We start from the raw sequence: 24,437 nt of genomic DNA, 5'->3' as shown, positions 1-24,437 counted from the left end.
CTTTGCGAATCCATTTAAAACAACAAGTTATGAAAATTACAAAGTTTTAACTGTAATTTTGATTCATGAAGGTGTTCATGTTCATGTTCTTGATCTTATGTTGTTTAGATGATCATAGGAATTGTTTGTAACCTATGTGGTAGATTAATTCTTGATCATTATGTGTTTTAATGGAGTCCATAACTTGCCCTCAAGTTATGGAAAACCAAAAGTCACTTTGCTTTCAAACCATTAAAAGAACACATGGGTTATAAAAATGAAGAGTCTTCATTTTTAATACCCTAATAAACCCATAAGTTACAAGAAATGAAAAGCTTTGAAAGTTTGCAAAACTTGCCCTCAAGTTTTGGAACAAGTAAAGTCATGTTAAAACTTTAGTTCCAAGCCTTAGAATTTTAAAAGTTAAAATTCTACCCTTATACTTATTATATTGTAAGTTAATAATAATATACGTATGTATAAGATCAAAGTCGTCTTACCGCTAGTACGCCTCATTCATGAAGCCGGTCTATAAGGTGGGTATAAAGTTGTTGCCTATAAAATGGCAACTTAATGGGCGTCCACTCTCACCCACCGCTTGCTTGACTAATGGAGGGTCGTTAGCCAAACGGGTAGGACAAGGACTTATAAATTCTCATTAAATGTATGATGAATATTATAAAGTAACTAAATATTTTTTATTAAATTCCCAATCTTAGTTACTTTAGGAAAAATGTGAATAAGGTGCTAATCCATGAAATTGCACTTTACACTTTGTTTAAGTCGTTGGTGGAGCGTGTGTGGTTAACCGGCACATTAACTTGGACTTAACAAGGTAGGTAAAGGGTGACTTAAGGTTTATCATAGTATCGGTGGAGTGTGTGTGGTTTACCGACACATCGATTGAGTGATAAACTTTAAGGGTACCAAGTGATTTGCATGGTTACTTCACACCTCGTTTTGTGATCCTCGGTATCCTAGTCACTTTTGATGGATCCAACTTTAATGAGTGGATCAAAAACATCAGGATGATTACCCGCTAGGAGGACAAAGAATATGTCCTCGACAAGGAGCCTAAGGAGATTGATGAGACCACTACAACTCCCCAGGAGATCGCTGACTTTCAGGCACATGAAAGGGATGCTACCAAAGTGGCATGCATCATGATGGCCACGATGACAGCGAAACTCCAAAAGTCCTATGAGGACTTCTACCCTTTTGAAATGCACCAAGATCTGATGGAAAGATACCATCAAAGTGCACGACAAGAGAGGTATGAATTCATCTGCTCCATGATAACAACCATGATGAAAGACAGGGAACTCGTCACGAGCCACATGCAAAAGATGCAACGGTATGTGGATCGGTTGCTGAAGCTTAATGTGAACTTCCTTGAGCAGCTTGCAATAGATATGATTTTGCACTCCTTACCATCGTGTTATGATCAATTCCGCATGATATATCACCTGAATAAGAAAGAGGTCACACTCAGCAAACTTTAGGGTCTTCTCAAGACCACATAAATAGGTCTTACGGGGAAGGTGGTTGTTAACACTCCTACTCCAAACTCCGCTCCAGTTTTGGCAATCGGGAAAAGTCGAGGGAAGAAGAGAGAGAGCTCTTCGAAGGGTACCAAGGCTAGGACCCTTGATGGCTCTTCTTCAAGTGGAACCAAGAAAAGTTTCATCACTCCTTCTTCTGACCCCAAAAGAGGCTGAATGCTTCTATTGCCATGAAAAATCACATTGGAAGCAAAACTGCCCAAAATACCATCAAGATGTGAAGGATGGGAAAGTTAAACCCAACCATGCAGGTATTTACACTATCTTATCTATAACTCACCCCATTGTAGCTCTTGGGTCCTTGATACCGGTTGTGGTAATCATATCTATTCTGATTTGTAGGGACTAAGAAGAAGTGAGAATGTGGAGCAAGGAAGAATAAACTTAATCATGGGGAATAGGAAAGCTTTACCTGTCACTAAGATTGGAGTTTATACTTTATCGCTAAGTAGTGGGTTTATTTTAGATTTGAATAAGTGTTGTTATTCACCAGAAATGGCAAGAAATATTATTTCCTTTCATGCATTGTATAAACAAGGTTTCACCTTTTCATTTGGTAATGAAGTTGGTTCGATTAATGCTTTCTTTAATAATGTTCTTTATTTTAAAGCATTACCTTGTGATGGCGTGTATGAAACAGTATCTGTGGTTGATAGCCTAGGAAATAATGCATTGTGTATTGATTCTGTTAATAATAATTTGGATAAAGCATCATTATGGCATTGTCGTCTTGGACATATAAGCAAGAAACGCATAGGCCAACTCCAAAAGGATGGAGTCTTGGAGTCATTTGACCTAAAGTCAAATGATAGTTGCAAATCATGCTTACTTGGAAAAATTACAAATTCACCCTGCACATGTTCTTGTGAGAGGGGTGAAGGTTTGTTGGATCTTGTACACACGGATGTGTGTGGGCCCTTGAAACATGCCACAAGGGATGCTAATCGTTATTATTTGACTTTTACTGATGATTACATAAGATATGGATATGTCTACTTAATCAAGCATAAGTCAGAGAATTTCGAAAAGTTTAAGGAATTTAAGTAGGAAGTCGAGAATCAATTGGGCAGGAACATTAAGATGCTTCGATCCAATCGAGGTGGTAAGTATTTTAGTTCAGAGTTCCTCAACTATCTTAGGGAATGTGGGATTGTCTCACAATTGACACCTCCCAGGACACCGCAGTTGAATGGTGTAGCTGAGAGGTGTAATCGAACCTTGTTGGATATGGTTCGTTCCATGATGAGTCGAGCTTCGCTACCAATCGCATTATGGGGGTATGCCTTAGAGACTGCCACCCATATCCTTAATCTAGTCCCTACAAAGAAAGTTGCCAAAACTCCTCATGAGATGTGGACTGGTAAAGTACCCAAACTAGACCACATCAAGATTTGGGGTTGCGAGGCTTTCGTGAGACGCGAGACTCATGATAAGCTCGAACCTCGAAGCGAGAGGTGTATTTTCATCGGCTACCCACATCAATCCTTTGGTTAGCTCTTCTACAGACCTAGTGAAAATGTGGTCTTTGTAGCTAGGAGGGCTTTCTTTAGAGAGAGAGAGTTCATAAGCCAAGGAAACAGTGGGAGGCAAGTTGATCTTGAAGAAATTCAAGAGTCAAGCGGTGAAGGAACTTCAAACCGTAGCACTCAACTTGAGGAGGAAACTCCTGTTGAGCCAATTGACAAGTCTGTAGCTCTGCGGCGTTCCACAAGGGTTAGGAATGCACCTGGGCATTACTATGGATTCCATATTACTGTAGAAGGTGATACACTTATCAGTGATGAGACACTGATAGGATTGGATGAACCTAACAGTTATGCAGAAGCCATGGCAGGCCCTGAGTCAGCCAAGTGGAAAGAGTGTAATGACAAAGAACATGGTTTGGCATGCGGAATTAAAGGTTGCACAATTGAACATGGTGATTTGGGTGTTTAAGAGATATATTGAATGTATATTGTGTTACAAAAAAAAACATAGATCTACATCTACATAATTAACACACACTTACACACTCACTTCTACATCTCTCAAGCACACCTCTACAAGTGGACAAACCCACCTTATATAGAGGTGTTTACATGTCTCTCTGTCACTCTAACTACCAAATGGGTCTAAAGGCTAAAGCACCACATGCAAGTGGGTTTTACCAAAGTCAAACATTTACAAAGTCATGAATGAAGAACTTTGCACCCCCAACATTCTCCCCCTCAAAGTTAGGAATGAATGTCCCACTTCAAATCTTCCAAAATCAAGCACTACGCGGTTCGAGCCTCAAAGGTGACACATGTCGAAACGAACTTCAATCTTCAATTCTTCCATGACTCTTCAATTTGGGCTCTAGGATGTGAGACCTTACAAACCGAGCAGCAACGAATGATTAAGAGTATTCCAAACTCCAAATAATCACCCAAAAGTTGCACACAAAAACACACCCCAAAAATCTTCAATATAACCAAACCCATTTCGAATATATCACTTCCGAACATCCAATTGCATCATCTTGTAGGCTTCAAAACTTCAAGATCACTTCGGTCATCAAATCCGCGTATTATGAAAAATTCAAGTTCGAATTTCCATATAAAACTTCTCCACCTTTTTATAATCGAAATTTGATTATAAAACTCCAATGGAAAAAGAACGTGCTCTATTCGGAATTTTTCGTGTCAAAACTCCCCCTTAACATGTGGCATAAACTTTATGCTTCAATCCAAAAAACCCAAAAAATATTGAATTTTTAGCTTCGTTCACGGATCGCCTTTGACAAAGATTTCTCAAAATGGGTAGAAATTGTCAATTTCAAAATTCTGCAGTGACCCGTTGCGCCCAAAACAGCAAAATATGCAAAACTCTCCCCCTTTTTCAAATCTGGGTAAAAAGCATCAATTTGCACAAACTGCAGGGGCATGAAATGCACAATCTTCAATTTTTAGCAAAAAACTGTCCTTTTTCGAATTTGGGTGAAAACTGCCAAAAATTCGAAGTCTCAGGGACCATTTTCGAAATTCTGCTCTTTGTTCACAATTCATATGAAGATTCCGCAAATATTCGAAGTCTCAAACAATTTTCTAAGTTGGGTGAAAAGTGTCAAATATTCGAAACTTGATTTAATTTGCGAAGTGACAAAAATTCGAAGGATCAGGGGTTGTTTTCGAAACATTCTCATTTGCTCAATTCATTCGAAGCACGAAGCATGCGAAGACTCATTAATGAATAGTAAAAGTCTTCGTATAAATTTCCAAAATACCCCCTTCGAAAATTCAGAATATACCCTTCGAATATTCAACATTAAACCCCTTCGAATCTAAATCACAAACACCCCTTCGTATTCATTCACAATCAACCTCCAAATCAAAATCCCAAACTACAGAAACCCAGTCTTCGTTTCTTTATTTTTATTTTTATTTTTTTTAATCATCTATTACCCTTCGCTTTTTGCAATAGATCCTTCGTTTCTTGACCTCAAGATCACCAAAATCAAATTCTCGTTCTTATAGTCTTCGTTTCTTACTGATCTTCCCAAGCATGTACCCTTCGAATCTTATTCACCAAATCAAAATCAAATACAAACAATTCTCGACTATCACCCATTCGACTGTTCATTCACAAAACATCCAAACCTTGGTTCCTTCGTTTAAACAAAAAAATCTTCAATTCCAAATCTTCGAATACATAATCAACAATACTAAATCTTCGAATTTCGAACTCATTCAATTTCCTAATACAACATCAATCCTTCCCATTCAATTTGAAGAATCGAAGAAATCCAATATCGATTTCCAGATCTTGATTATCATTCGTCCCCAAATCAACAAACGATATACATCGTCTGTTTGTTCATCAAATACCATCAAATCTAATTTGTTCTTCTACAAAGTCGACAAACACAAATCGATTTTCTCAATTCGATTTCCAGATTAAATACAAATGTCAAATCCTATTCATCTGTTCTTCAAATGTTCTTGATTATGCTTCATCATCGGTTCTTCAACGTGTTTATCAATCAACAACAATAATCCGGAAATTATCTCCAATTTCTTGATTATAAAGTACAACGTGCTGTAAATGAAAAACAAGAAACGAAATGTTTTGAAATTCAAGAATCGATAAAAACGACATTGAAGAACGATCGATTAATCTGAGTGATTCACGAATCGTTAAATGCTTTTGAAATTATAAAACGATTTGAGAAAGAAATTAGATTCACATATTTAATCAATTAAGAAATTGAATCAAGGATTGATACAATCCATAAACACGAACCGAATGAACAACGAAGAAATCAGCGAAATCGAGAAATAGTTTGACTTTAAGAACAATCGGATATGGATACTTTGAATTTGGGCTTCAGTTTTTTTTTTCGATGAACAGTGTTTTAATTTTGATTTTGGGCTCAATGAATTTTGGATCAATTGCATTAGTGAACATTAACAGACTATGATAATTTGGGCTTCAAATTAAAATGGACTTTCAAGAATATCTATAAACAAATTTTTGAATGATGTACAATAAAGAGGCAATGGACAGGGAGATACAGTCCATGTATGACAATCAAGTTTGGAAGTTGGTTGAGAATATACCAGGTCATAAGACAGTAGGGTGCAAACGGATCTTCAAGAAGAAGACCGACATGGATGGTAAAGTACACACTTTATATGGCACGACTGGTTGCAAAGCGTTTCTCACAAACTCCGGGAGTTGATTATGATGAGACCTTTTTTCCAGTGGATGAGATTAAGTCTGTTAGGGTTCTGTTAGCCATAGCTGCATTTCATGACTATGAAATATGGCAAATTGATGTCAAAACCGCTTTCGTTAATGGAAAGTTGGTTGAAGATGTTTACATGAGTCAGCCAGAAGGTTTTGTTAGCAACGAGTACCCTAATAGAGTGTGTAAGCTTGAAAAATCCATTTTTGGGTTAAAGCAAGCACCTCGCAGATGGAATCTTTGCTTTGATGAGAAAGTCAAGGAATTTGGCTTTCCTAGGAGTGAAGATGAATCTTGTGTATATGTCAAGTTAAGTGGGAGTATAGTTAGCTTTTTGGTATTGTATGTGGATAACATACTACTCACAGGAAATGACATCCCAACACTACAGGAAGTTAAGTCCTTGCTTGGGAAGTGTTTCTCTATGAAGGACCTAGGAGAAGCTACTTGTATTCTAGGGATAAGGATCTTGAGAGACCGGAGTAAAAGACTAATTGGACTTAGTTAGAGTAGCTACTTGGATAAGGTGCTGAAGAGATTCAGCATGCAGGAATCCATGAAAAGAGAGTTACCCATCCAGAGTAACGCCAGATTGAGTAAGACACAAAGCCCTAGCACTGAGGTTGAGATAGTAGAAATGAGTCGAATACCTTATGCTTCGGCTGTAGGATCGATCATGTATGCTATGATGTGTACTCGACCTGATGTAGCCTTTTCCGTGAGCATGGTGAGCAGGTATCAGGGGCAAGGCACACTAGACTATGGTAAAGAATATCCTCAAGTACCTACGGAGGACTAAGGACTGGGTCCTTACCCTTGGTGGGAGTGATGACTTGAGGGTTATAGGGTATAGTGTTGCTAGCTTTCAGACTGATAGGGATAATTTCCGCTCTCAGTCAGGCTGGGTCTTTACCCTAAACGGAGGAGCAATTTCTTGGAAGAGTTCCAAGCAAGAGACAGTGGCTGATTCAACTTGTAAATCAGAGTATATTGCAGCTAGCGAGGCAGGAAAGGAGGCGATATGGCTGAAAAACTTCATTGGAGACCTTGGAGTTGTACCAGCTATTAAAGAACCAATGGAAGTTTTATGTGATAGTGAAAGCGCTGTTGGCTTAGCCAAGGAACCAAGGGATCACGGGAGATCCAGACACATCTACAGAAAATACCATTTTATCAGACATCGAATAGAAAAAGGACTCATCGTGGCAAAGAGGGTATCATCGGATGAGAATCCAGTAGATCCACTCACGAAGGGACTAACTCGGGTTAAGCATCTCCAGCATGCTCGGAGCATAAATCTGAAGGATGATATTAGATTAAGTAGTTAGATAACCTCGAAATTTGTAAAGTGTAATTGACATTAGATGAGGAATAAAAGGTGTTTTATTTATATCATATTATTCAAACCTCCACAGTCAGTCAAATGTCGGAAGTAGGTATGAATCAAGACTCTCATGATTGGTTACAGAGGTCTAAGGTGTTAGGAATGGCTACAACAATCATGAGTGCTCATAAGTTCTAAGCATTGGGCTCAACCCACGCTCATTGGAATCACTTCATGGAATTTATCTCGAGTGATCGTGAGACGGTAATATCATATAAGTCTTCAAACCTAGAGATATGATTTGTTACTTACGAGTTGGTTATGCATTGATTGTACGAAAACGCATTGGTAACTGGATGTTATAAAACGTGCTTTTGTGTATAATTCAATGAGTGGTAGAACAAACATATGAGTCGGAGTTTATATGTTCCTTCTTGGATTAGAAGCTGATATATGGGCCCCTCGATGACTTTGTTTTGACCTATGTACCGGGCCCGATTAGAACTAAGTTGATGTGTTCAATTAAGTTCTTTGTCAAACAAAACGGAAATCGGGAAACAAACTACTGGACAATAAGTAAGACATTGTTCCATTTATTTGTCCAGCTGATATCTAGAACAGAGGATTATATGATCACTTATCTTAAATGGCGTATCATCATCTTCTCAGTTCAGAGAGACCTTGAAAGAGCTACGATTGCCGGACGGTTCCTGAAGTACTAGAGTTATAGTTATTAGACTTATCCAAGTGGGAGACTGTTGGATAAGGTGTCTAAGTCCATAACTATTTCTGGTAAGTACTTGACCCGACTCGGCATGGTCCATTTGGGTTGCATGGCACCATGCAATTGGATAGACTTTATGAGAGATATAACACTTGGAGATTATTAATATATTATAAGTTCTAATATATTAATAATATTATTTAATTAGTTTGATCAAGAATTAATTTAGAATTAATTAAGTGATCAAAATATAACTAATTAAATATATGGGTTGATGATGTAAATCATCCATATTTTGTATAGTGGGCTAAGAGGCTCCATTGATTATCAAGTTGGGTTCTACCCATAGGATGCTCCATGGATGCTCCATGGGAGTTAAAAACGCATGGGTCATGGAAATGAAGAGTCCTGACACATTAGGGTTTACATGGTGTAACCCTAGATGTGTCAACACTATATAAGAGTCTCATACTCCACCAAAATCGGCTAGACATATGATACAAGAGGGCTAGGCCGATTTTAAGAAGTGTGTATTCTCTCAAAAGTATTTCCAAGAGCATTTGGTGTTGTGTGAAGCATTTGAGGGATCACACTTGGGGTGCTAGGCTCACAAGGTTTCAAGGAACATAAGCAACAACAAGGTAAGTTATTCTATCTTTCATTCAAGTTAAAAATTGTTCCCCATTTATGCTATATAGGAATATAACCTTGGAATTCAACCTTTCATGATAATTAGAGAAACGTAGATCCAAGATTATTACGGTTGAATGTACACTTAGGAAGTGTTAGAATGCTAAAAACCCTTGACTAGGAGGGTTGTCTTTCAAGAGAGAGAGAGAGAGAGAGAGAGAGTTCATAAGTGAAGGAGAAAGTGGGAGGCAAGTTGACCTTGAAGAAATTCAAGAGTCAAGCGGTGAAGGAACTTCAAACCCTAGCACTCAACTTCAGGAGGAAACTCTTGTTGAGCCAATTGACTAGTCTATACCTCTGAGGCATTCCACATGGGTTAGGTATGCACCTGAGCATTACTATGGATTCCATATTACTACGGAAGGTGATACACTTATCAGTGATGAGACACTGATAGGTCTGGATGAATCTAACAGTTACGCGGAAGCCATGGCAGGCCCTGAGTCAACCAAGTGGAAAGAGGCAATGGACAACGAGATACAGTCCATGTATGACAATCAAGTTTGGAACTAGGTTGAGAATGTACTAGGTCGTAAGACATATGGGTGCAAATGGATCTTCAAGAAGAAGACCGACATGGATGGTAAAGTACACACTTATAAGGAACGACTGGTTGCAACGGGTTTCTCACAAACTCCGGGAGTTGATTATGATAAGACCTTTTCTCCAGTGGCCAAGATTAAGTCTATTAGGGTTCTGTTAGCCATAGCCGCATTTCATGACTATGAAATATGGCAAATGGATGTCAAAACCGCTTTCCTTAATGGAAAGTTGGCTAAAGATGTCTACATGAGTTAGCCAGAGGGTTTTGTCAATACAGAGTACCCTAATAGAGTGTGTAAGCTTGAGAAATCCATTTATGGGTTCAAGGATGCACCTCGCAGATGGAATCTTTGCTTTGATGAGAAAGTCAAGGAATTTGGCTTTTCTAGGTGTGAAGAAGAATCTTGTGTATATGTCAAGGCTAGTGGGAGTATAGTTAGCTTTTTGGTATTGTATGTGGATAACATACTACTCATAGGAAATGACATCCCAACACTACACGAAGTTAAGTCCTTGCTTGGGAAGTGTTTCTCTATGAAGGACCTAGGAAAAGCTGCCTGTATTCTAGGGATAAGGATCTTGAGAGACCGGAGTAAAAGACTAATTGGACTTAGTCAGAGTAGCTACTTGGATAAGGTGCTGAAGAGATTCAACATGCAGGACTCCAAGAAAGTAGAGTTACCCATCCAGAGTAACGCCATATTGAGTAAGACACAAAGCCCTAGTACTGAGGCTGAGATAGCAGAAATGAGTTCGAATACCTTTTGCTTTGGCTGTAGGATCGATCTTGTATGCTATGACATGTACTCGACATGATGTAGCCTTTGCCTTGAGCATGGTTAGTAGGTATCAGGGGAACCCTGGAAAGGCACACTGGACTGCGGTAAAAGAATATACTCAAGTACCTACGGAGATCTAAGGACTGGGTCCTTACCCTCGGTGGGAGTGATGACTTGAGAGTTATAGGGTATAGTGATGCTAGCTTTCAGACTGATAGGGATAATTTCTGCTCTCAATCAGGCTAGGTCTTTACTCTAAACGGAGGAGCAATTTCTTGGAAGAGTTCCAAGCAAGTGACAGTGGTTGATTCAACATGTGAATAAGAGTATATTGCAGCTAGCGAGGTAGCAAAGGAGGTGATATGGCTGAAGAACTTCATTGGAGACCTTGGACTTATACCAACTATTAAAGGGCTAATGGAAATTTTCTGTGATAGTGAAACCATTTTTGCCTTAGCCAAGGAACCAAGGGATCACGGGAGATCCAAACACATCGACAGAAAATATCATTTTATCAGACATCGAATAGAAGAAGAACTCTTCGTGGCAAAGAGGGTATCATTGGATGTGAACCCAGCAGATCCCCACACGAAGTGATTGGCTCAGGCAAAGCATCTCCAGCATGCTCGGAGCATAGGGCTGAAGGATGATATTAGATTTAGTAGTCAGATAACCTCGAAATTTGTAAAGTATAATTGACATTTGATGATGAATAAAAGGTGTTTTATTTATGAGTAAAGTGTTACTATCTCTTGTCGATCGTTTACTATATTTCTTTTGCATGTTTTGACTTCCAGAATAATTATGTTTGGTATATAATATTATTCAAACCTCCACAGTCGGTCATATGTCGGAAGTAGGTATGAATCAAGACTGTCATCATTGGTTGCAGAGGTCTAAGTTGTTGGACATGGCTACAACAATCATGAATGCTCATAAGTTATGAGCATTGGACTTAACCCACACTCACTGGAATCACTTCCTGGAAATTATCTCGAGTGATCGTGAGACGGTAATATCATATAAGTCTTCAAACCTAGAGATATGATTTGTTACTTACGACTTGGTTATGCATTGATTGTACGAATACGCATTGGTAACTGATGTTATAAAATGTGCTTTTGTGTATAATTCAATGAGTGGTAGAACAAACATGTGAGTCGAAGTTTATCTGTTCCTTCTTGGATTAGAAGCTGATATTTGGGCCCCTCGATGATTTTGTTTTGACCTATGTATCGGGCCCGGTCAGAACTAAGTTGATGTGTTCAATTAAGTTCTTTGTCAAACAAAATGGAAATCAAGAAACAAACTGCTGGACAATAAGTAAGACATTGTTCCATGTATTTGTCCGGCTGATATCTACAACAGAGGATTATATGATCACTTATCTTAAATGGCATATCGTCATCTTCTAAGTTCCGAGAGACCTTGAAATAGCTACGATTGCCAGTCGGCTCCTGAAGTACTAGAGTTATAGTTATTAGACTTATCCAAGTGGGACACTGTTGGATAAGGTGTCTAAGTCCATAACTATTTCTGGTAAGTACTTGACCCGACCCGGCATGGTCCTTTTGCATTGCATGGCACCATGCAATTGGATAGACTAAATGAGAGAAATAACACTTGGAAATTATTAATATATTATAAGTTCTAATATATTAATAATATTATTTAATTAGTTTGATCAAGAATTAAGTTAGAATTAATTAAGTGATCAAAAGTTAACTAATTAAATTTATAGGTTGATTCTCTAAATTATCCATATCTTGTATAGTGGGCTAAGAGGCTCCATGGATTATCAAGTTGGGTTCCACCCATAGGATGCTCCGTGGATGCTCCATGGGAGTTACAAACCCATGGGTCATGGAAATGAAGAGTCATGACACATTAGGGTTTACATGGTGTAACCCTAGATGTGTCAACACTATATAAGAGTCTCATACTCCAACAGAATCGGCTACACATATGAAACAAGAGGGCTCGGCTGACTTTAAGAAGTGTGTGTTCTCTCAAAATTCTTTCCAAGAGCATTTGGTGTTGTGTGAAGCATTTGAGGCATCACACTTGGGGTGCTAGGCTCACAAGGTTTCAAGGAACATAAGCAACAACATGGTAAGTTATTTTATCTTTCATTCAAGTTAAAAAAATTGTTCCCCATGTATGCTAGATAGGAATATAACCTTGGAATTGAACTTTGCATGATAATTAGACAAACATAGATCCAAGGTTATTAGGGTTGCATGTACACTTAGGAAGTGTTAGAATGCTCAAAACCCTTCACTAAGATCATGTGTAAGATGGCAACGTGGAGATTCACTTCGTTACGACCACTGATCAACTGGCAGACATATTCACTAAGGCTTTACCTGAAGCAAGTTTCAACAAGATCTTACAAGGCCTAGGAAGGATGGAAGTAGAATCAGTACTAAAATCGCCTTCACTTCATTAAAGGTAAGAAGCGAAATAGAGTGAAACGAAATGAACCGAGTGCTCGGTCTATTTCGGGTTCGGTTCAACCCAAAATCGAAATGAGCCGAACGCTCCGTCAATTTCGGGTTCGGTGCTTCTAAACATGTTCTCTTCTTTTTCATTAAAAGGGATTTTGATTCTATTCTTTTGTACACTCTTTTAAATACTCAATTTTATGTTTTTCTTTTCATTTTTTTTAATTTATTTCATAAAATCCAAAAATATTTTCTTTTGTTTCATTAACCATTTTCACATAAAAATCAAAAATATTTTTCCTTTTTGTTTTATCAAAAATTTTCCACAAAATACAAATGTTTCCTTTTATTTTTCTCATGCTTTTCTTTGTATAAATGCTACTCTCCATGGTCAACCTCAAGCAGGTATATATTCTTTTCTTTGAATTAGTTAAGTGTGCCTAGATGCATGTTGCTGCATGTTGACCAAAGTCTCTACGGATTTTGAGTGAACCCTTAATATCATGATATACACAAATCATGTTTTCCCAAAGTAGGCTGTTACATTTACTCTAATCGTGAGCTACCTTACTCTTCTCATATAAAGTTTAGAGTTTTCTGCTTGGTCCTTCTTTTATACCAGAGGTACCTTCGCTTCTTATACCACCTATATCATTTTTCTTCATTACACTTCATCTCACTAATGTAACCATTGAGACTCTCAGCACTTACCACTGAGGTTTATGGTTATACAAAAATTTGTGTTAATGATCTTAGTCTCGTGTCACTACGTACTAAGTGAAACACACAATTCAAAACCTTTAATGAATTGATGGTGCACCATTACCATGGTCTAGCTCTCATGAATGAAATCTCTTTTTATTTTGAGTGATCCTTCTGAAAATGTCTATCACCAAGACTTTTCTTCCCCAAGGATCCAGTTATATAATTTTCTTTTGGAGATTTCTCAATTGTCAACAAGTCACTACATATGTTTCCCATCTACTTGTTTAACAGGCCACATTGGTCTCACAAGTACTTCGTTCAGTTTCGGTCTTATATCAAGAACCGAAATCATGAATTGAAGCGAAAGCCACCCTTTATAGCTTTAATTAAAAAGATGCCCTTCAATGCTTAACAAGTAGTTGATCGTTATTTTACGGGAAGCCGCACAAGCATTTTGAAGTCTCTCTTGAATTTAAAGGAAGAGATTTGTGCCCGGAATCTGTCACTTTATGTCTTAACAAGACATCACAAATTCCCATAAAAAGCTTGCATTATTTCTTTATCATTCACACTCTATGCACGAAAATCTTTGGTTTTCCAAAAATCTAGTTCTATTAACATTGAGCTAATTTTTACAGCTTCGTTTCTAAAAGCATTACAGTGATCCATAAAGACAAAGGTGATGACGGTTCATGTAACTTGTGTGGGTGACGTTTTGGATAAAGTCCTTGGATGAATTAGCAATTACCCAATCGTTTTTGTCGATTTGAAAAAGGTACTTTCTATGGAAAGGCGCATAAAAGTGAAACGTCCTTTCTCTCTCCTGCGTCATCATCGGGGCTACCAACTGTCAACTCTATCGCATCAGGAATGGTTTCACATAAAGCCAAGATTTAAGCCAAATATTTCTCTCCCTTACTCGTACATATAAAAGGATTTCTCACGCTCCACTTTACTCTTTTATCACTCATAAATCCTCAAAAAGAAAAGGGCGCTCTCACTCACTGTTCATCATCTTCTTCTCAAGCTTCATCAATGGCGGAATCATCTTCTGTTCACGATACATCTGCTCACTCCAGACTTCTCACCATCAAGCCTCAACAAAACCTCTTACACCCTTCATCTATGAACCCTACATGCTGTACATCGTTGAATGTATCAAGTACTCACCTCTTGTTGATGCTCTTACAAAGGTAGAATTCGTTCCCATGACCTGCCTCTCTCACATCTATTCAACCGCTTACAATGACAAGGTTGTTGAGAGGATTCACTTTGATATTCACAATGAGAAGACCTCTATCTCCAAGAATCTATTTTGGGCCCTAATTGGTCTTGCTCAAGAACCCACTCTGGTAAACCCCGACTCGATTACTATTGGTCAACTGTTCTCCATGTTCTACCAAATGGGGTACACATAATGTCACACCCCAAAACCAAGAACGGTAGAAACGTTCTGGGGCGGAGGACGTCATGTACAGTATCACAACAATGAAAAGTAGTAAACAAGCAACAACATCATCCATTGGATTAATAATATAATTATTATACAAGTGTGTTCTGTCAAATTATAATAGACACTAAAGCATAAATCAAAATGAAAGATGAGTCTTGAACAAGCTCCATCTTCTCTAAACCTTGCATCGGTACCTGTCTATTGATGACCTGAGGATACAAGTAATTTTGAAAGCGAGTATCAGCTTTGAAGCTGGTGAGATCATAAGTATTTTAGTGTCTTAATTTGTATGTAAGTATTTGTAAGTAAGTATTTGTATGTAAGAATTTGTATGTACATGAATTGTAAGTATTCAAAATGTATGTAAAACAACTGGAAACATTTGAATAACCCTAGAAATCCCTATGATTCCTACTATTATAACAGGGAGTCTTCTACCAAGACTTAACTGATCTATATGTAATCTTCTACTAAGACCTAACTGCTCTGAATGTAGTCTTCTACCAAGGCCTAACTGCTCTGAATGTAGTCTTCTACCAAGACCTAACTGCTCTGAATGTATCCTTCTACCAAGGCATCTAGTGACTGTGTGTATGTCTCTTGTAAGAGTATGTATTTTCCTAAGTCTGACTATCATTAACCAAAAATATAGTTTCTACATTACCGTGTGTCGTGTGAATGTTCACGAAGTGAATGTAATGGGTAAATGAAATAGTACTATGGTGTAGTGTTGAACTACAACCGTACCAATTACCTTAAGTCTAGGGTAATCTTGTAAGTACTGTAGCATTTGTAATAAATAACTACATCGATACTCAGGTGCCTTATTTGAGGGATAAGGTATAATGTGATGTCTAGATCCCATGCTATACGCCTCCCTATCAAAGGGATTTTGGGACCTACCCACGACCCCTGCATATCTGCAAGCCGTGAGCATCCACATTACTATGATCATGTATACTCGATATAACTATCACAATTTTGTTGTGATTCATCGGTATAGTTAGATCCTGATCTGGTTCCATGCTATAGCACCTAGTGACGTCTGTTCTATGTATATGTAAGTGTACTCATGTAAGTGTATCTATGTAATAGTATAGTAATATACTGTAATGTTCTAGCTGTAATGTATGTTCTCTCTATCTAGCAAGTATAGTAATGTACTGTAATATTCTAGAAAGTATTGACTCATGAATGAACTGACTCATTGTATGATATCGCGTTCTAGTAATAGTTCTAGTATCTTCCTAAACTACCCATATGGTAGTTTACTAGTAATCTAACTGGTACGTATGGACATGGATGTATACCCTTGCTACCCAAGGGCATTGGATGAACTGGAAGGACCTTTATGACTATATACGTACATATGATATATAACTAATATTTAAACGACCTTCGGACGGGTACCCGCTATCCCACCAGACCACATCCAAATCGAGGAAAAGGAAATAGGGTGGATAGCCTTCCTAAGTCCTTTCAACATTTCTTATATAATTATACATATATAGGCACGCAATTCATAATATAAAAGCATAAAATAAGTCTTCTAAAACCTTTGAACATAATCATTACCTAAGAAAGATCGACTTGATGTCAATCTATAAAACGGTTTTGAGGACATGGGTTTGATAAAACATTTTAGTATAAAGAAACATTTGTTTGAAACACAATTGTAAATAAGTTTGAAATGTAACATACAGAGTAATATGAACAGTGTAATAAAGAGTTTTAAACACATAAAGTGTTTATGAAAAATATTTGAAGGAAACTGTTTGGTAAAACGGCTAATGAGTAGCCAATCATTTAAATAGTGTGTAGAAGCAAAATTGTAAAAGTCAAATAGTGTGTTTGTTTAGTTTCGCATCTTTATGTTATTTTACTTAGTCAATTTTGTGCGAAGTGTAATGTTTAGACTTAGTATATTTTTTGTACACTCATGTTCCCTCTAAATAGGGAATGAGGATAGAAGTAGAGGATAACTTTCTGAAACGCAAATATCCTTTCTGCATATTCTGTAATCAGTCTTCATCAATATAAGATCTGATTAATATTTACTCTTCGTGTTCTTACTTTTCAATCACTCAAATCATATTTGCTTTCTTAAATCTCGATAATAATTCTCTTCAATTGGTATCAGAGCAGGATTCAAACTGCATCGATCTGATTTTCGTGTTAGAATCATTTGCTTTTTGACTTGCAACTTTACTCAAAATTTTCCGCGCATTTTGGTTTTGAAAATTAAATTTGATCTTCAGATTTGAATTGATTCTGTCTTTGAATTGTTTAGTCGAGTAATCGATCAGTAATTTGTGATCAATTCAATTGATCAATTCTCAAATTCATCAAGTTTTTCAAGCTTTCTGAAAATTTTTTGTGTTCATCAATGGTGAACTTCAACATCAATACAATGACTTCCTTCTCTCACTTGCTTGGTTCCTCAACCAAAATTCCGATGTTAATTCTAGAATACTATGATCAGTGGGCTGATAGAATGGAAGATTACTTAAATGGAATTGATGAAGAACTTTGGAATTGTATCGATGGAACAATGCAAGCTCCTGCTAATGTTCAACCAATTGAACCATCTACTGCATCTGCTGAAGTTGCTGATCAATAAAAACGGTTGAAGAATAATGAAAAGAGGTGCATGAGTGAACTAAGAGGTGCTCTTCCTCCTGTGGTTTATAATTACATTCGTAGTTGTAAAACAGCACAGGAGATCTGGAACACTCTAAAAGAGAAGTATCAAGGTAGCGAAAAGACGAAGATCAATTCTGTGAAGCAATGTCTAGTTAACTGAAGGAATTCAGACAAAAGGATGCTGAAACTCTTGAAAATTACTATGATCGTCTGAATAAACTTATGTTTCGCTGCAATAGGTATGGAATCACTAGGTCTCTCATGGAGTTCAATTTAACTTTCATTATGGGCCTTTAGAAGGAATGGCGAAGTGTGAGCATGATGATTAAAAATCAACAGAGTTTTGATACAACTCATTTGAATGATCTCTACAATCAGTTGAAAACACATGAAAGTGAAGTTTCAGAAATGTATGAAGAATCGAAATAGAGTATTGGTGGTCCTTTCGCTCTTGTTTCAAAGGTATCAGAAGTTGATGTTAATGAAAAAGATGGTTCAGATGATGAAGGATTTTTGATGAACTCTGATGATGAGGCTGTGGCATTGTTCTCAAATAACAGAGTTAAGAAATTTTTCAAAAAGCCTTTTAATCCAAAAGGAAACGCTAGTGATGCCAAGAGTGGAGTCATAAAAACTGGAGGAGAGGAGAGGAAGAAAATGGAGAAAGCTGATGAGAAACAAAAAGATGCGAAAGAAGTGAAAAAGCTTAAAGGTGACTCGGGAATTTACCGTCACTACTACAATGGTGCGAATCACTTCGCAGCCGATTGCATGTTGCGAAAGAAAGAAGAGAAGAAAGAAAAAGTTAAAGATGAAGCATACTATTCTGAAAAGATTTAAGAGTTGCGCGCTAAGACAAAAGGAGTGTCTCTAGTTGCGAAGGGTGACTCTGCTGATGAAGAGAGCGGAACGTATCAGATCTGGTCATCAGGATCTGATGATGAAGAAATGAGGCATCCTACACATGGAGCCATGTTCGCAAGTTTTGAAGATTGTGAAGAGGACATTTCAGGGAGATGCTTCGTATCCAAATCCACGGACAAATCACCCATGACCACCAAGGTACGTGCAATACTTGAATCTTTTAATATTCCTTTATCTGCTTATGATGCTGAAATCATTTCATTTGATGATATTGTGGCTTATTTTGATTCTGTTATTGTGTCTACTAGTACTGAAGCTCAAAAATTAAATATGCAACTAGGTGAGACACGAAGAGAATTAGAAATAAAAAGGAGCAGAGTAGAAAAACTTGAAATGCAGATCAAAAATGTAGATTGTGATAGGAATAATCTTACAAATGATGTTAGGTTGTTGCTAGCACAAAGGAACATATATTATAATTATGCCAAATGATTGTATGCAAAATTAACTGCTTTACATCATTCTTCTGACATTAGCGATGAACAACATAGAAAACTTTTACCTTTTCTTGAGTATGAACATGAAAAAGTTGATGTTGTTTCTTATGATTGCGAAAGTACAATTGCTCAATTCGACAAAATACCTAATGATAGATATCCATATGGTATTGTCAAAATTGATGAATTTCTGAATGTTGATGAGTTGGTTAACATTGTCAATGAAAGTTTGACAAAGATGAACAAGTGAAAATCTTAAAGAAAATAGAAACTTCAACTCTTGCCTCTCAATTCAATTATGCTGATATTGATGATAATTCAGATAATGTGAGTGAAATCAGTGAGATAGAAGAGGAAGAAGAGGTTGATTGTTCTCAATTGTCAATCATTAATATCACATCTAAGATCAAAGGTAAAGAAATTATAGTTGATTCGATAGTAGAGGATGAAATTGATAAACCTTCAACTTCGCAACATTGTAAGTTTGATAATGTGGAAGTAGAAAGCTGGAAATCTGATGATACTGATGAAAACAAGGAAGAAGTGAAAGATTCACATGAAATACCTGAACGAGTTGTGGTTGATCAAGTGTTTGAGAATACAAAAGAATTTGACAAAATTTTAAATGACAAAGGCGCACATTATTTGGAAACCAACACTGTGGTATATCCAAATTTTGTATGCACTGATAAAACCATTTTTCCAAATCAAGTTTTTGTCACTACTGGAAATGCTGAGAAAATTCATCCTGAATTCAACAAAATGATTGAAAAAGATAATCTAAGGTCAATTAATGAAGGTTTTTTCGCAAATCAAAACACAGAAGAAAAAAATTTAACTCAAAATCCTTATGTGTTTCAAAAACAAATGTCATTACAAAAGTGAGTGTGTAAGTGTGTGTTATTTATGTAGTTTAGATCTAGATCCTTTTTATGTAACACCATATACATTCAATACATCTCTTGATCACCCAAATCACCATGTTCAATTGTGCAAACTTAATTCCGCATGCCAAACCATGTTCTTTGTCACTACAATTGGTATCAGAGCGGGTCTTCAAGGTCAAGGTGATTATTGAAGAACGATTCTCGGTTTGGCAACTTTGTCGCAATTTGAGCAATTTTGGTGAGTTTCTCTCTATGATCTCTCGTAATAATTGAATTCATGCTTTGCGTTTATGATATTTGATCGTTTTTCCTCGGATTGGATCGAGTTTGTTTCAAACCTAATTGGAGATCCATTCTATTTTCTTTATAGATCATTTTCTAACCAAAATCAATATCAAATTCATATTCTAATTCTTAATCTCAAAATCGATATCTGATCATTGTTCATTATTCATTGTTCAAATGTCAAAGCCCAATAAAAATGAAATTACTGTTCATGATCTCGGTTTGAAGCCCAAGTGATCATAATCGGATACTGTTCATCAGTTGTAAGCCCAAATTCCTTTGTTTCAGTTTTCAAGAATTCATCTGATATTAATATTTTGAGCCCAAATCGTGAATATATTTTACTCATTGAATCATTCTAAATCGTCAATAGATGTTCGTCATATAACTTGTGCACATGCTTCAATTGTTGTACAATCATGTTCTTATGATCTATTGATCGATTGTTCTTGAGTTCTTCATCTTATTCTCTAATTTTTTTTTCGATCGATGTTGAATGTATATCTGAAAATGAATCTCGATTTCTTATGATTTGGAATATGATGAACTCGATTTTATATAAGTTCCAGTGAAGAAGTCGGAGATTGATCTTTTGATTTTGATAAAATTGATCATGGACATTTGATTGAGATGATAGAATCGATGTTGCTTCAAAATCGATGTTGGTTATTGATTAAATTTGATCGATGAATTGATGATTCTTGGTTTGGAGATTTGATTGAAGTCGCAAATAGTTGATTTGGATTGAAACTGATGAACTACTGAAGAACATTCAAGAACATACGAAGAACAGTCAAAATTTTGTTTGAAATTATGTCTTTGATCTACAATCGTTATTGAGAAGATAATTTTGGTGTTTGTTGGCACTTGATAGATGCAAAGTTGGAATCTTGAAGTATCATATTAAGAATCGATTGATGTGTGATGTTTGAATTGAAGGCAAAATTTAAGGTCACACAGAATATGCTTTGGAGTCTGAATTTGATTTTGGAATGAACGATTTAATCGATTTTGGAGTCAATCAATCGGAGTCTTTCGTGTGATAGATCGATAATTTCGATTTGAGTAACAGTTGGAGTCGATGACTGATGACGAACAGGAACTAGATGTTAAGAATCAATGATGTTGATGAATCGGGTTTATTAGTGAAGAACAAAACAGTGTTGAAATCAAGTTCGATGGCTGTGTTTTACTGTGAATAAACGATTGAAGACTTCGCATGATTGGAGTCGATGATTTGTAAAAGAAAATTTCATTTTGGAAATTGAAGGAAGATGCGAATGTGATTAATGGAGATATTCAGTTCGCATTTGTTGAGAAAATTTTGTGATTGATATGTGTGAGTCCGCATTCGGGTAGTTCGCATCTTTTGAGTTCGCATATAAGATTGTGAAATGGTTCACAATTTGGAAGACAAACAGAAAGTTCGTTCAGTTCTGTTGAGTTCGCGTTTGGATCACAATCAATTTCGCATATTTGTTTAGTTGGTTATATTGGCTGAAAGATGCGAAGGGTATGTGGATTAAAATGCGAAGGTGATTAATTGGGTTTCTCAGTCATGTTCGCATTGGTTTAGATGCGAAGGAATGTGAAGCACCCATTCAATGAAGAAGAAAGTTAATTGTTTCGCATTTGGTCCCTGCTCTTTTCAAGAAATAATATAAGTGGTCCAACTTCGCAAAACGGGGTAATAAAAAGACAAAAGTGCAGAATTTTCATTTCGCATCCCTACAGTCTTCGCAAGATGGCAAATTTTACCCAGTTTCGCATTTGGGGTAAAAATTTTGAGAAATTAGAATATTTTCAAATTTAGTCCATGCAGTTTGTGCGAATTTACACATTTTACCCAGTTTCGCAAATGGGAGTGTGTTTCGCATATTTGACTGTTTAAGGCGCAACAGGTCACTGCAGAATTTTGAAATTGACAATCTCTACCCATTTTTGAGAAATTTTGTCAAAGGCGATCCGTGAACGACAATAAAAATTGATTATTTTTTTGGGTTTTCCGGATTGAAGCACAAAGTTTATGCCACATGTTAAGGGGAGTTTTAACATGAAAATTTCCAAATAGAACACGTTCTTTTTCCTTTGGAGTTTTATAATCAAATTTCGATTATAAAAAGGGGGAGAAGTTTTATATGGAAATTCGAAGTTGAATTTTTCATATTACGCGGATTTGAAGACCGAAGTGATCTTGAAGTTTTGAAGCCACGAGATGATGCATTTGGAAGTTCGAAAGTGATGTATTCGAAATGGGTTTGGTTTATTGAAGATTTTTGGGGTGTGTTTTTATGCGCAACTTTGGGTGATTATTTGGAGTTTGGAATACTCTTGATCATTCGTTGCTGCTTGGTTTGTATGGTCTCACATCCTAGAGCCCAAATTGAAGATTGAAGTTCGTTTCGACATGTGTCACCTTTGAGGCTCGAACCGCGTAGTGCTTGATTTTGAAAGATTTGAAGCGGGTCATTCATTCCTAACTTTGAGGGGGAGAAATGTTGGGGTGCAAAGTTATTCATTCATGACTTTGTAAATGTTTGACTTTTGTAAAACCCACTTGCGTGTAGTGCTTTAGCCTTTAGACCCATTTGTTAGTTAGAGTGAGAGAGAGACATGTGAACACCTCTATAAATAGTGGGTTCATACCACTTGTAGAGGTGTGCTTGAGAGATGTAAAAGTGAGTGTGTAAGTGTGTGTTATTTATGTAGTCTAGATCTAGATCCTTTTTATGTAACACCATATACATTCAATACATCTATTGATCACCCAAATCACCATGTTCAATTGTGCAAGCTAAATTCCGCATGCCAAATGATGTTCTTTGTCACTACAAAAATGGCTAATGAGTAGCCAATCATTTGAATGCTGCTTAATAATCACATGTGTTTGATATAATAAGCATGCATAATTCTACTTGTATCCCCCCCCATAAAACATTTAAAAATAGTTTAAAACATTGATTAAGGGGTATGAACTCACCTGTAGCAAGTGGATCGGAAGGAAGTGTCGGATAAGTGCTTGGTGTCAAGTGAAGACTTAGACACGCACAAAGATCCTAATAACATATAAGGATATATGTATATAAACAATTAGTCTTTAAACAACTAATAAACAAAGTCAAGACACTCCAAGGCATGAAAAACACTTTTTATAAGTGTTATAAGTGCTAAGGAGTGCATCTAAGTGTTGTAGGGAAAAGCTAGTGTGCTTGGGGTTCAAGGGTAAACTCCCTTGGAGTTTACGGTTTTCATGACCATTACCCAAGGAGTTTACAGCAGTAAACTCAAGGGTTTACGATTGTAAACTCTACACTTTATGACCATATGTTGTTTTGAAGGCTACTAAGCTATTCCAAGCATTCCTACTTCATGATTAAGCCTTAGGAAGTGTTGTGTGGCATCAAAACACTCCTAAATGGAGTTTTCAGTCTAAGGACCATTTCTCATGAGTTTACTACCTTAAACTCATGATTTTACTACCATAAACTCTTATGTTTATGGTATTTCGGGTTTTCAAGTCCTTAGCTCAATCATGGCACTAGTCTAGGTTAGATTTAGCCATACGGAACAACCATGGGACTTTTAATGGACATTTACACAATTTTTGGGGTGTTTACGGTTTAAGGACATCCCTAAACCGTAAACACATAAAAATGGAAGGGTTTGGTGCTTTTTTTGTGATAAACTCATCAAGGATGGATCTATACAAGTTCGTAAGGCATAATGAAGCATCTAGACACCCTAAAGCACCCTAAGGCACTATATTTGGTGTTTACGGTTTTGGGAGCCTCCCAAAACCGTGAACACCTTGTTCTTGGTGTTCTTGGGACTTTTCCTTGGTATAAACATGTATAGCTAGCTTAAAATGACTCTAGGATAGAAGTACTTACATTGTGGAAGCTTGAAATGAACTTTAAGTTCAAGAACACTAGTGTGTGTTCTTGGTGTTCTTGGTGTTTTGGAAAAACTAATAAAAACACAAAAATGGATGGATTAAAGGATGTAAAATCACTAGATTAACTGATTTACTAACTTGAAATGGTTAGAACACTGACAACTTTGAAGATTTGGAATTAAATCTAGGATGATACTTGAGAGGATATTTTGGAGTTTACTCTTTTTGACATTTGGGGAGTAAACACAAATGACTAGCTTTTGGGGAGTAAACTCATACATAGGTATGAGTTCACGGTTTTTGGGTGATTTTTCAACCCAAACATAAAAGTTTGGTCGGGTGTTTCTAATACGCGAAGTGTTTGAGGTTTTCAAAAATCAAAACCCGAGACGACACTTTCTTCCACTCGTTCGCTTAAAAATAATATTGAAATAATCAAACGAATTTTATATTTCTTA

The sequence above is a fragment of the Lactuca sativa genome, chromosome 8, assembly GCF_002870075.4.
Source record: "Lactuca sativa cultivar Salinas chromosome 8, Lsat_Salinas_v11, whole genome shotgun sequence".
Lineage (NCBI taxonomy): Eukaryota > Viridiplantae > Streptophyta > Magnoliopsida > Asterales > Asteraceae > Lactuca > Lactuca sativa.
The sequence above is the reverse complement of the archived record's forward strand: the minus strand, read 5'-3'. Positions refer to the sequence as shown.